This window comes from Acomys minous (genome assembly GCF_964271855.1).
Source record: "Acomys minous genome assembly, chromosome: 12".
Classification (NCBI taxonomy): Eukaryota; Metazoa; Chordata; class Mammalia; order Rodentia; family Muridae; genus Acomys; species Acomys minous.
The window spans coordinates 88,295,759-88,310,409 of NC_140493.1; positions in this window are offsets into that span (position 1 = coordinate 88,295,759).

Here is a 14,651-nt window from a genome sequence, read left to right on the forward strand (position 1 = left end):
CTTCCCCCAGCCCCCACTAACTTCATATTTTGTCAGCTCTTGATCACAGCGCAGTTTTGTGTTGTTTTTTTAGCCTACTAAGCCAACGAGGTGGAAACAGTCCCTGCCATTTAGTAGGCTATCAACAATAAACATTTTTGAATGAAAAACAAAACTACAGACTAAAGAGAATCCAGGAAAAAAATTGAAAGTCCAGCGGAGAGAGATTATCTTGGCTCGAATGTGTGGATCTGTTGGGGACTTTTAGTAATGTGTGCGGGTTTTTCAAAAGGGCTAAGTAAGAGATGGTCTCAGAGGCTGTCAGTAATAGTCTTTGGGTCTTCATAAAATAGTAACTCTGTCTCCAAAGCTTTCCTTATCTTGGGGCATGCTGAAAGTACCTAGGCAGGACATCCCAGCTCCCAAAAAACTTGAGGTACTGTTTGCTTCATTTAAGTCTTCCTGGTTGATAAAAAGACTTCTCAGATAATCCCCCTGGGTAACCTAACCACTACTCACTAAAACAAAAGCAACTTAACCCTTAAAAAAAGAAAAAAAAAATTACCCAGACTTCTAAGCTCCTGCAAAATGCAGCCCATTCTTTTCTATCCTCGAGTTCAAGAGAAACAAACCGATTAAAAATAGCAATTTAGTTCAATTCACTTTTAGGTTGACTTGTTCTTCATTTAAGAAATAATTTAAGTGTTAGCTGGAAGTAACCAGGTTTTTTTTGTTTTTGTTTTTTTTTTTAGTTTTTTTTTTTCTTGAAATGATGGGGAAAAATAGAAATTTCAGAATAGATTGCTTCTACAGTATTTTTTTTAATCTTTCAAAATTATTTCATTAGCAAAGTACCAATTATTTCTAGTCACACTGATTTTTTTTTTTAAGTTAGCTGTTTCACTAAATTCTAATCCTCTCTCCACCCTCCCCCTTCCCCCCACAAAGCAGAGCTTCTGTGTTTACAGTCAAGAGCTGCAAGCGTTTTTTTAAGGAGGCAAGAGTAGGGGCAGCTGGGGTGAGAGGCAGATTTAAAGCCCCTCACATGAGTTTTGCCTCAGTGACCGCCTGGCTATTTTAGGCTGGGGCTGGGGGAACAACATGGTGTGAGCTGTTGCTTTATTCCTCTGCAGTGAATTCTCCCAACACTGAAATGAACCTGCCAGGAGGGATATTCCTTGTAGAACTTACATTCCTAGGTCAGTGGAGGGAAGGACCAGACGTTTCAACTCCCTTGGCTAGTGTTTTGGTGTTAAAAGACAAACATTGTGGGTTCTGTTTTGTTTCTCCTAGAAAAGTGAATCTTTACAGAAAATTTATTTGAGTTAAAAATACATCTGAAGGAGCTAGGTTTCTCTTTAACCATTACATTTATTATGTAATAATAATATTCACTTGTTACTGCTCTTCTTGCTCTTTGTGTCCTCCAAAAGTGTCTGCACAGCTCCCCTCTGACTTTAGAACACTGAAACTGGATTACATTTTAAAGATAGAATTCTGTCCATTTTCCTCCAATTTGAATGTGCAGAGGGGGAAAAAAAAAGTAAAAGAATAAAGCCACTTTGTATAAAGTTGAAAACTGAAAAAGCAATTCCAAAAAACAAAAACAAAAAAAAATCCAACAATTCTATCATTACACAAACACAAATTTCAACTTATTTTCAAGTGTTTCTTGCCAACATTTTCAGTTTGTGAATTTTTCATTTTTTAGTTTCACCTTTCTGTGTCTGTTTTTCACTGGGTGCTAATGCACAGAACCCATACCGCCTCACAGGGTCCAGAACCATGTTTTTAACTCAGACTCTAAAATAGACACAGGTCATTTATTATTGTGAGACAAATAAGTTACAGTTTTTAAAAAACTTTTTCTAAGTATTGCAGGAGGGAAAAATAATGCAAAAGAGATATTTTTGTACATAGAATTTTTTCTGCTTTTATATTAGCTCCTTTGGATGAATCCCCAATATACATATTGTAATTTAAATCTAACACTTATCCATGATTTCTATCTTAAAAATTTGGTATGTTCGGTATGTTCTATAAAAGAGAGTGCACACACACACACACACACAAAAAAAAAGGGAGGGGGGACCTAGAAAGCTGCTAGGGAAATAAATAGATTTTTTGTGTGTGTTTTCTAGTGAATCAATTAACTTTTACATAATCATGGTTGCCATGAGATATAAAAAAGAAATGTAAAAACATTTTCTAACAGCTCTGACTTCAAAGTTTCTCGACATTTTGAGGTGTTTTTGCTCTGGGTTGTATGTTGTTTACTTTTGTTGTTGTTTGCCTGTTGGGATGTTTTCTTCCTGCAGTTTGAAGTGTGCTCCCTTTTAGATGCCTGTAAACTTTGAGAAAGTCTAAATGAGTCTGTTTTAGAGGACAGGCAAATATATAAGGATGATTGTGTGTTTAGGATTTCTCATGATATATAAGAGGGTCAAAGGCAAAAAAAAAAGAACATTTTCTTCATTCAAATCATCGTTCAAACCTGTTACAAACCTTTAAAGGACTGTTTTTTCATTGTAAAGCTGGGTCTCAAAGTTGAGGATAAACTTTAAGAACAACTGTTTGATTTACTGTGTCAGTGTGTGTGACAAAAAAAAAACTTTATTTTTATTTTTATCTTTTAATCAGAATTACTGTGGAAACCTTAAAGCATGGAAGTAAATACTTTATCCTAGTAGCTTTTTAAAATGCATATTTCCACATTTCTGTTGCTAATAAAACAGCTCTACGCTGCCTCTTTAGCAGAGGTAAAATAGTCCACACTGTTCCTCAGACCCCTGTTGCTTCTGCGTCTTCTGTTTTACTCCAAAGTCATTTTCTCAAAGATGATGATCAATTTTGTTCCCTGTACCACAGAATGCAAAGGAGATCCCTGATCTCATTTGTAGGAAACTGCACAGTTCCAGAAGAGACAAACAAATTATGGGAACAAGGACTTTCCAGCCAACCTTTATTTAACATGGAAGGAGGAGGTGATTTCTCACTTGAAACCAGGGTGTCTTCTAAGTATTGGAAGTATTTTCGACTCAAAATGAATGCTCTAGGATGACAAGCCAGACGGAGTTAGCTCGAACTGAGCTTTCCAAGATGTGTGCATCTTAGAGGCAATATTTCTCTAGCTGAAAAGGAAATTATTTTCGTTTGCTTGCTCCAAGTTTTAGTCTTGTTAAGATGAATTGATTTTTCTACTCTTACTTATAAGGATTCCCCCCCCCCCTCACCCTACCCCACCCCTCCTCAGGAGCTGCCTCAAATATTGCCAAATTCTTAGGGGAAATTTTTGCTGCTGGTTTTTGGTTTTTTGATTTTTAAAAACTAGTACCATGGGTCATTTCACTAGCATTTCATCACACACATGTGCGCGCGCACAGACACACACACACACACACACACACACACACACACACGGGGAAGAAATAACTAAAAACCAAGCACATCACTGCTTCCATGTACAAACCTGTTTTACAAATAGAAGGCGATCAGCCTAAGTGTTTTGTTGTTACATTGGTTTGCTCGACCAAACCAGGATACGATTCCTGATTTTCAGCAGTTAATCTAGGAAAATTGTCTGATTCATCTACCTCTCCCAGAAACACTCTGAGTTCCATGAAAAATAAAAATAAAAAAGTTCTTAATGTGGCAACTAGAATTTCCACTCTTGAGCATACCATGAAAAAAATATCTGTTCAACATTTTTGTGATAAATGACTGAATAATATATTTTTTTTTTACCCCTTCATTTCTTTCTGCAATGTGTTTATAAAGTATGCAGGAGACAGATACTAGAGTTATCTCTGAAACTGTTTTCAAATGAGGCTTCTGACCCCATCCTTTTCCCTTCCCCTTCCTCCCTGCCCCTCCCCCTGCCCTCCCTCTTCTCTTCCTCCCTGCCCCTCCCCCTGCCCTCCCCTTTCTCTTCCTCCCCTCTCCTTTTGTTCCTCCATTTTTTCTTCCTGTTCCCGACAGTGTCAACTCCTCTCCCCCTCCCCCTTTACGTTTACCCTCTTCTCGGTTTTTCTTTTTTTCTTTGTTGTTCCTCTTTCCCGGTTTATTGTGCTGCTGCCCCTCTGCCCCCTGGACTCCTGTCTTCCCTCTTTTTAATCAATAAGCTCATCCACTCTGCTTCTTCTTCTTCTTCTTCCTCTGCCCCCTTCCTTCTCCTCTCCCACTTGTTAGCATTCAAACCGTTGTTATCGGAGAGGATGCAAAAAAATGCTTGAATTACTGTAAACTCCAAGATAGGAAAGGTGCAGTTTTGTTTTGTTTTTTGTTTTTTGTTTGTTTGTTTTTTTTTAAAGAGAACTCCAGGGCGACAGACCCCAGAACAGCATCTTCATTCCCAGCAGTCACTGCAGAGCAGTCACCAACACTTTGATATCTTTGCAGGTTTTTCCTGGTCTCCTGGTGCTTAGGAATAATTTTGTTACTGGCTATCTAAGACAGCTTTGAGAACCAAGCCCATGTATTACCCAGGGAGTTTAAACACGTTGTTGACAGATGTCCACCAAAAAATATGTTTGAGTAATTGAGATTAGGTAAAATGCTTTGAGGCTGTTGGTTTTTGCTGTTGGTTTATTTGTTTGTTTGTTTTTAATAATAACAGCACAATCACACGGAAAAGGCCACATGAAGATCTACGTGGAGAACAGCAACCAAGGAGCACCTCTGGCTCTGGCTCTGGGCTCATGGCGATCCTGTGCTGTGCATCAACAGCCGAGCCCTTTCCTGAGTTCACTCAAACAGCCAGAGCCTCCTTCTCCACCCAGGGTTTCAGGTAGGCAGGCAACCACGTCAGCTGCTTGCCACATCCCTTGATTTACTGGGTTCCCCTGGGGCCAAACAGCCAGGGTAGCAGTCTCAAAGAAAAACTCTTCTTAATGCTTTCTGCTAAGAGCCATCTTAGCATCTTCCTTCAGGGAGTGTCTGGCAGACCCCATTAACCATATAAAGACGCCTTATTTTGTTCCGTCACTCAAAACTGTCACTTTGAAAGAGCTTTTCTTCTTGGTGATTCCCCAAATCCTCTGGGGCTCCCTTCTTATTCATCTCAGGCGGATGGTAACTGAATGTTCTAGCTATCAGTTCTGCAACCAATACTAAAGGAAGGCAAAAAAACAAACAAACAACAACAACAACAGTTTTTGTAGTGATATAAATTAAATCTAAAATTAAGTAGATCATGAAAGTAGAATTTGATTTTTACCTTTTTTTGTTGTTGTTTGTTTTTGTTTTTGTTTTTTGAGACAGGGTCTCTCTGTGTAGCCTTGGCTGTCCTGGACTCACTTTGTAGACCAGGCTGGCCTCGAACTCACAGTGATCCACCAGCCTCTGCCTCCCCAGTGCTGGGATTAAAGGCTTGAGCCACCACGCCCGGCAGAATTTGATTTTTAAAAGAATTATAGGATTAATTACTAGGAAGAATAGAGTGAAATGGTATACCTTTAACCCCAGCACACAGGAGGCAGAGGCAGATGGATCTCAGTGACTTTGAGACCAGCCTGGTCTACAGAGTGAATTCCAGGACAGCCAAGGCTATAGAGAGAGAACTTATCTAGAGAAAAGGAAAAAAAAAAAAAAAAAAAAAGAATATAGTGAAATAACATCCTATACACCATATGGTTGTGTGAAAATTTTTTAACCTTTTGAATAATTGGAAAGATTTTTTTTTTTTTTTTTTTTTTTGGTCTTTCGAGACAGGGTGTCTCTGTGTAACCTTGGCTGTCCTGGACTCACTTTGTAGACCAGGCTGGCCTTGAACTCACAGCGATCCGCCTGCCTCTACCTCCCGAGTGCTGGGATTAAAGGTGTGTGCCACCACACCTGGCATGAAATTTTTTTTTTATCTTACTTTATTTTTGGTTTTTAGAAACAGGGTTTCTCTGTAGCCCTGGCTGTCCTGGACTTGCTTTGTAGTCCAGGCTAGCCTTGAACTCATAGCAATCCACTGCCTCTGCTTCCGGAGTGCTGGGATTAAATGTGTGCGCCACCACCGCCCAGCCTTGGAAAGAATTTTAAAACAACAAGAAACACCCTTTAGCTAAGTGGTATGTACACCTGAGATGCAGAGACAGAGGCAGGCAGATCCCTGTGAGTTCCTGGCCAACAGTCTACAAGGAAGCAAGGAAGGAAGGACGGACAGCCAGGACCTTATAGTGGAAGCAAGGAAGGAGGAAGGAAGGAAGGACGGACAGCCAGGACCTTATAGTGGAAGGAAGGAAGGAAGGAAGGAAGGAAGGACAGCCAGGACCTTATAGTGGAAGCAAAGAAGGAGGAAGGAAGGAAGGAAGGACGGACAGCCAGGACCTTATAGTGGAAGCAAGGAAGGAGGAAGGAAGGAAGGACGGACAGCCAGGACTTTATAGTGGAAGGAAGGAAGGAAGGAAGGAAGGAAGGCAAAAAACCCTTTCAAAGCAGGGCATGCTGAGTGCATATGTCGGTCCCTGTAGACACATACAACACAGCGCGACCAGTGGAGTAGCTCAAAGGCAACGGTGCTGTTGGCAAGAACTTAGTTCAATCCCCAGGACCTATACAGTGTAAAGAGAGGCAGTTTCTGTAGGTGCCAGCTCCCACACACCCATCTGCACACGTGCACACACACAGTAAAGAAATGTAATAAAGAGTTTTAATAAAATAATATTTAGTGGGTTATCTGTCATAACGAAATCAGAAACCCCTAAAGCCTGCCATAACCATGCCTTGGGCATGAGCAGTGACAATAAAAAAAGGTGGCATGCGCCAGTGTGGCTGACTCTCACGAGGACCCAGAGCTCTGAAACTGAGGAATGACACGCATTATGGCTCTAATTCTGTAAGCTCAGGAATGCATAAAACTAAGCAGTAAGTTGCTTCGCTATACCTCCAGAGGAAATGGAGCAAAGACAACAGGAGATGTGAAAGTACAGGCTGTGCTTGACTTCTGCAGAGCAGCTTTGGGCTGATCACAGGAAGACACACGAAGTGCTTCAAAAATAGTGAGTTGGCCGGGCGGTGGTGGCGCACGCCTTTAATCCCAGCACTTGGGAGGCAGACGCAGGCGGATCGCTGTGAGTTCGAGGCCAGCCTGGTCTACAAATCGAGTCCAGGACAGCCAAGGCTACACAGAGAAACTCTGTCTCGAAAAACAAAACAAAACAAACAAACAAACAAAAAATAGTGAGGTGGTGTGACTATGTGGCAGCTATGTACAGGTCCTTACTGTTTCTCAGGAAACGATGTATTCTACATATATTATCTTGTTTGTTTGTTGTTTTCTTTTTCTTTTTCTTTTCTTTTTTTGTTTTTTTGTTTTTTTGTTTTTCGAGACAGGGTTTCTCTGTGTAGCCTTAGCTGTCCTGGACAGTGATCCACCTGCCTCTGCCTCCCAAGTGCTGGGATTAAAGGCGTGTGCCGCCACTGCCTGGCTTGTTTTGTTTTTCAAGACAGGGTTTCTCTGTGTAACAGCCCTGACTGTCCTGGACTCGTTTTATAGATCAGGCTGGCCTCGAACTCAGAGATCCGCCTGCCTCTGCCTCCCATGTGCTGGGATTAAAGGTGTGTGCCACCATGCCCAGCTTATCTTTATTTATTTATTTTTCAGTTTTTTTTAGTTTTTCCAGACAGGGTTTCTCTATATTTTGGCAGTCCTAGACTGGCTTTGTAGACCAGGCTGGCCTGGAACTCACAGTGATCCACCTGCCTCTGCCTCCCAAGGGCTGGGATAGAAGGCATGCGCCTTAGTTACAGATCTTTCATACAAGAGCCCAGTGTCTGCCTGCCTGTAATCCCAACGTTTGGGAGGTGGGGAAAGGAGGATCAGGAGTTCAAGTTCATCCTCAGCTAACGAGTGGCAAGTCTGAAGGCAGCCTGGGCAACATGAGACCCTGGACAGAGAGAGAGGGAGGGGCTGAAATAAAAAGTCTGATAAGAAACTACAGGAATGGGGTCTGACTTTCACATGAACTCTGGTGCCTCATATTTGACCATGTCCCCTGGAGGAGGAGACCTGGTGACACTCAGAGGAAGGATAGCAGGTTACCAAGAAGAGACTTGATACCCTATGAGCATATACAGGGGGAAGTAATCCCCCTCAGGAACAGTCATGAGGGAGGGGATTAAGGGGAAAATGGGAGGGAGGGAAGAATGGGAGGATACAAGGGATGGGATAACCATTGAGATGTAACAAGAATAAATTAATAAAAAATTAAAAAAAAAAAAAGAAAGAAACTACAGGAATGGGAGGATGGCTAAAACACTGTAATAAGAACTCTGAGTCATACCAGGCATGGTGGCGCACACCTTTAACCCCAGCACTTGGGAAGCAGAGGCAGGTGGAACGCTGTGAGTTTGAAGTCAGCCTGGTCTACAAAGTGTATATGTATATATGTACGTGTATATATATATATATTTATATATATATGTGTGTGTGTGTGTGTGTGTGTATCAAATTATTAAAACATCAAATGAATGTTCAAATAAACTATACAAGAAATTGTTAACAAACCAAAATCAGGAGTTGTTTAAGATCCTTTGCTGAAGGTAGGTAGTGGTGGCGCACGCCTTTAATCCCAGCACTCAGGAGGCAGAGGCAGGCAGATCGTTGTGAGTTTGAGGCCAGCCTGGTCTACAAAGTTAGTACAGGACAGCCAAGGCTACACAGAGAAACCCTGTCTCGAAAAACAAACAAAACAAAACAAAACAAAAATCCTTTGCTGTCCCAAGACTTGATGCCACCAGAATTTCTTCCATTAGCACCAAGAGCCGAAGGTTAACTGCAGCTCCCCAGATCAATCCCGGATGTGGCCTGGCTTTAGCTAACGGTCTGATTAATTATACATGTCTTCATAGTAAAATGAGATGGGATGCACTGAGCCTTAGAGCCGACACCGTCAACAACAGAGGGACAAGCACTTGGATTCACACGTGGCCCCTGTGTCCTAGATGTTGAGATGTTGCAGGCACACCATGCCTCTCAAATCCTAACCCTTTTCATTAGATACCCTGGAATCCTCTGGAGATGAAGCCAGAGAATCTCTTTCAACAGTCCTAGAGTTTCTTGCTGTGGGATCATGTTCAACAACACACTGGATTTAATCCCAGCACTCGGGAGGCAGAGGCAAGCGGATCACTGTGAGTTCGAGGCCAGCCTGGTCTACAAAGTGAGTCCAGGATGGCCAAGGCTACACAGAGAAACCCTGTCTCGAAAAACAAAAACAAAAACAAAACAAAACAACACACTGGAAACCACAGGACTGCGGCGTTCGTGCTGCTCTCACTCTCTGAGTGACTGGTTTCCACTATTTTCACCACACAGACGCTCTGTTATATTTCCATGAGCCCAGTGGTTTAAAAAAAAATAAAAAATAGTTAAGCCGGGCGTGGTGGCACACGCCATTAATCCCAACACTTGGGAAGCGGAGGCAGGAGGATCGCTGTGAGTTCGAGACCAGCCTGGTCTACATAGCAAGCCTAGGACAGCCAAGATAACACAGAGAAACCCTGTGTCAAAAAAAAAGAAAAGAAAAGAAAAAAAAGAAAGAAAAAAATGTTACCTATCAAAAATGTCACTGTTCAAGCAGTTGCAAAGGATTCCAGGGCAAAATTCAGCTGGGCGCAGTGGCATTTGCCTTTGATCCCAGTATTCAAGAGGCAGAGGCAGGTGGATAACCGTGAGTTTGAGGCCAGCCTGGTCTACAAAGCAAGTCCAGGACAGCCAAGGCTACACAGAGAGACCCTGTCTCAAAAAACAAAAACCGGGCAGTGGTGGCGCACGCCTTTAATCCCAGCATGGGGGAGGCAGAGGTGGGTGGATTGCTGTGAGTTCGAGACCAGCCTGGTCTACAAAGTGAGTCTAGGACAACCAAGAGAAACCTTGTCTCAAAAAAAAAAAAAAAAAAAGAAAGAAAGAAAGAAAGAAATTTGCAAAAAAAAAAAAAAAAAGAAAAAAGAAAAAAAAGAAAGAAAGAAAAGAAAAGAAAAAAGAAAAAATTTTTTTGCCCATCCAGCCTTGCCCTTGCAGGAGCAGGTGTCACAGTCCTGTGAACACCCTAAGGATGAGTAGTACCCTATGGCTTCCAGCATGCCTTTCATCCCTCCTAGAGTCCGTCCTGTCTGGAGTATGATTTTTCAAATCAAATCTAGTTCTTTGTTTCTAGCATTTTCCCCAAGAAGAGAGAGAGAGCAAAGAACTTTCCAAAATATGGCAAATAACCGTGAAGTAGATTATATGACTGTTTCTGTTTTTAAAATGTCATTCTATGTTAAGAGGGTTTTGCCTGTGTGTACGCATGTATGCGCGCACACTCACGCCTTCCACCCTTGGAGGTCAGAAAAGGCATCAGGTCCCCTGGTACTGGGGTTACAGACGGTTGTGAGCTAGCACGTGTGTTCTAGGAACTGATCCTGGGTCCTCTAAAAGAACAACTAGGCTCTTAACTGCTGAGCCATCCTATCTCTAACCTTTGTTTCCATAGTTTCAGATTTTATTGTTGTACGCACACATGACTTCTGTGACTTGGGGCACAGCACGTCACGGAGTGCTTATGGACATCAGAAGACAGCTTTCTGTGAGGTCTGTCCTCTGCTTCCACCTCCATGTGGCATCTGGAGAATGAACTCAGGTTGTCTGGCTTATGCAGTGAGGGCTTTAACCCGCTGAGCCATCTTGCCAGCCTCGCTTTTTTGTTTGTTTGTTTGTTTGTTTGTTTGCTTCTTGAGAAGTAGTTTCTCTGTGTAGCCCTAGCTGTCCTGGACTCACTTTGTAGACCAGACTGACCTTGAACTCACATCGATCTGCCTGCCTCTGCTTCCCGAGTGCTGGGATTAAAGTCGTGTGCCACCACCACCACCGCCCGCTGTTTTATTTTGTTTTGCTTTTCGAGACAGGTTTTCTCTCTGTAGCCCTGGCTGTCCTGAACTTTTTGTAGACCAGGCTGGCCTGGAACTCACAGAGACTTACCTGCCTTTGCCTCCCAGAGTACTGGGATTTCAGGCCTGTGCCACCATGCCTGGTTCATCTGCCTCACTTTTTTACTTTTTTTTTTTTCCAGACAGGGTTTCTCTGTGTAGCCTTGGCTGTCTTGGACTCACTTTGTACACCAGGATGGCCTTGAACTCACAGCAATCCACCTGCCTCTGCCTCCCGAGTGCTGGGATTAAAGGCATGTGCCACCACGCCCGGCTATAAATAAAAAATATTAAAAAAAAAAAAAGAAAGAAAAAAAGAAAATTTAATTTATGGATGTTGGTGTGAGGGTGTCAGATCTTGGAGTTACAGACAGTTGTGAGCTGCCCTGTGGGTGCTGGGAATTGAACCCTGGTCCTTTGGAAGAGCTGGCAGTGCTCTTAACCACTGAGCCATCTCTCCAGCCCCTTCATTTTTTAAAAAAAATTTAAAAAACAACAACAACCCACTGGGGCAGGCAAGATTTAGCTCAGAGGGAAAAGGTGCTTGCCTCCAAACCTGATTGCCTGAGTTCCAGCACCAGGACCAAAATAAGGGAAGGAGAGCCACTTCCAATAGTTGTCCTCAGAACTTCACAGGCGGTGGCACGCAAGTACCCACCCACACACACAAAGAAATAAATGAAATTTTAAAGTGTAGCTGGGTGTGGTAGCGTACACCTTTAATCCCAGCACTCTGGAGGCAGAGGCAGTTGGGTCTCTAAAGTCTATCCAACCTGTTTGACAGAGTAAGTTCCAGGACAATCAGGGCCACACAGAGAGACCCAGTCTTGAGGAAAAACAAAACCCAATAATTCTAGGCTTGGAGATTCACCCCTTTAATCCCAGCACTCGGGAGGCAGAGGCAGGTGGATCCTTGTGAATTTGAGGCCAGCCTGGTCTACAGAGCAGGGCTACACAGACAAACCCTGTCTCAAAAAAAACAAAATAAATAAATAAATAATAATAAAAATTAATTTAAACAACTTGTATGTGTAGTATGGTGTGTGTGTGTGTGTGTGTGTGTGTGTGTGTGTGTGTCATGGGCTCTGTGTGTTTGTTTGCAGCTGTCTACTGAACCCAGAAGTATTAGATTTCCTGGAGCTGGAGTTACAGACAACTGTGGGCAGCATAGCGTGGGTACAGAAATCAAACTGTGTGCATACTCCCAAACCTGAGCCACACCTCCAGCCCTAAACATAATCTCTCTCTCTCTCTCTTTCTCTCTCTCTCTTTTTGGGGTCATGTTTTAGAGACAGAGTTTCCCTATTACACAGAGCCCTGGCTGTCCTGGACTCTCTTTTGTAGACCTGGCCAGCCTCGAACTTACAGAGAACTAAACATAATTTTCAAGTATTTATATATTTATTTTATTTTTACATACATGGGTGTGTGCATGTGTGTGTGACTGCGTGTGTGTGTGTGTGTGTGTGTGTGTGTGTGTGTGTGTGTGTGTGTGTTGGATGAGGTGGCCACGGAGATAGAAGAGTCTCTCAGATCCCCTAGAGCTAAAGAGCTAGAGTTATAGGCAGTTTGTGAACTACTGAGTGGTAGACTTCGTTGTTGCTGTTTTGGGTTATTTTTGAGAGAACATCTTTTTTTTGGGGAGGGTGGGGGTTTCGAGACTGGGTTTTTCTATGTAGCCCTGGTTGTCCTGGACTCACTTTATAGACCAGGCTGGCCTCGAACTCACAGAGATCCTCCTGCCTCTACCTCTCTGAGCGCTGGAATTACAGGAGTTGCCACCACACTGGCCAGTCTTTTCTTTTCTTTTCTTTTCTTTTTTTTTGAAGAGCCCCCCTGGAAAAGCAGGGCGTGGTGCTGCGTGCCTTTAATCCCAGCACTCAGGAGGCAGAGGCAGGCGGATCGCTGTGAGTTCGAGGCCAGCCTGGTCTACAAAGAAAGTCTAGGACAGCCAAGGCTACACAAAGAAACCCTGTCTCAAAAAACAAACAAAAAAAAAAGAAAAGAAAGAAAGAAAGAAAGAAAGAAAGAAAAAAGAGCCCCCCTGGAAAGGAACTACTTTCAACTAAGCCAGGTGGACAGTGGGGCGGGATTGTGCCTGCAGCGACTGTGCCTGCAGCAACTGGGGAGTTAACTTCTGGGAATCAGGGGAACCAGATGATGCACTGCGGCCAGATTTTGTGTCACCTCTGGTCTCCTGCTCTGATAGGGGTATCAGAGGGATCTGAGCGGGGGCAGGGCTTTCTGAGTCATCAGGGAGTTTGGAGACCAGAGAACTTCAAAAGCAGAATCCAAGGCAGGGAAGGCCTGCTCTGAGTCAGCTTGCCAGTGGCAAGTCGAGCCTGGAATGTCTGCAGTGTTTGTGTGTGGGGGGGGAGGTGAGTCACCAGTGGGGCCTGGAAGAGCCAGCGAAGGCCCTGAGAGGAAACCCAGGAGAGGCCAGGAAGTAAATGAGAGCCTGCCTCTCTCTCCTGCCACTCCTCTCTCTCTCTCTCTTCTCTCTCCCTCCCTCTCCCTCCCTCCCCCCCACCCCGCCCTCTCACATCTCTCCTCTCTCTCTCTCTCCTCTCTCTCTCTCTCTCTCCCTGTGTGTGTGTGTGAGACAGTGTTTTTACATGGTAGCCCAGGCTAGCCTGGAACTCAGTTTGTGTCTAGGCTAGCCTCATGCTCGTATTTCTCCTACCTCAGCCTTCTGAGGAGTGCAAGGATCACTGCGGGCGTGACCCAGACCCCAGCTTCTCTCTACCTGAGCTTGAACGTCTGGTTTTCAGTACTCCCTAATATCTCCTATTCTACGCGTTCTCTCCATTTGTCTAAGTTTAGGGCCAGTTGGGGTGTCCTCATGACCCCCATTGCCTGTGTCCTCTGACCCCTCCCATCCTGAACTCCTCTGTAGTGAAGGAGGCAGAAGGGGCCTCTCCCTCCTCCCCCTGACCCCCCCCCTTCTCCCACCTGAAACCACACAGGACTCCCAAGCCCAGGGCTCTGCTCTTTTTAGTGTGGTCTGATTTGCTCAGCTGTCACTTGGATTTATTGAACTATTTTGATCAAGTCCAGCAGGCCTGTGCTAAGGGTGCTAAGTGACAAGAGTGCCTACTTAGCATTTGCAAAGTCCTGAGTTTCATCCCCAGCACCACAATTAAAAGGAAAAAAAAAAAAATTCCATCAGGTCTTTCCAGCCTTCAGAAATTTCCCAGGATCCAAGTCTGCACTTTCTTGCCTCCCTAGGTGCCCTTTAGGGACCAGTGGGTAAGCCCTGGGACACCTGGCTTTTCTTAGGTCTTCACTAACCCTCTCCTCTTTACTTTGTTGCTCCTCAGAAGTGAAGAAACTTCTAGATTCTAGCCTACCACCTGCCCTTCCCAGAGCCTAAGACACATTATCTTTGATTTACCTTGTTCAGGGCACAAGGACCAGCTCACGACCAAGGGGGGCTTTTGATGGTGGTACACGCCTGCAATCCCAGCACTTGGGAGACTGAGGTAGGAAGACCATCCTCCTAAACTACAAAACAAAACTCTACTCATAAAACCAAACAGCCTGGGGTGTAATGGTTAGCTCCTGTACTCCAGTATGGTGAAAGTGAAGGCTAGGGGATTTCTGTGGCAGGTCTCAGGACAGCCTTGGCTACAGTGTAAGACTCTTAGGCTATGCAGTGGTGGCCACACCTTTAATCCCAGCACTCGGGAGTTAGAGGCCAGCCTGGTCTATAAAGCAAGTCCAGGACAGTCAAGGGTACACAGAGAAACCCTGTCTGGAAAAACCAAAAAGAAAGA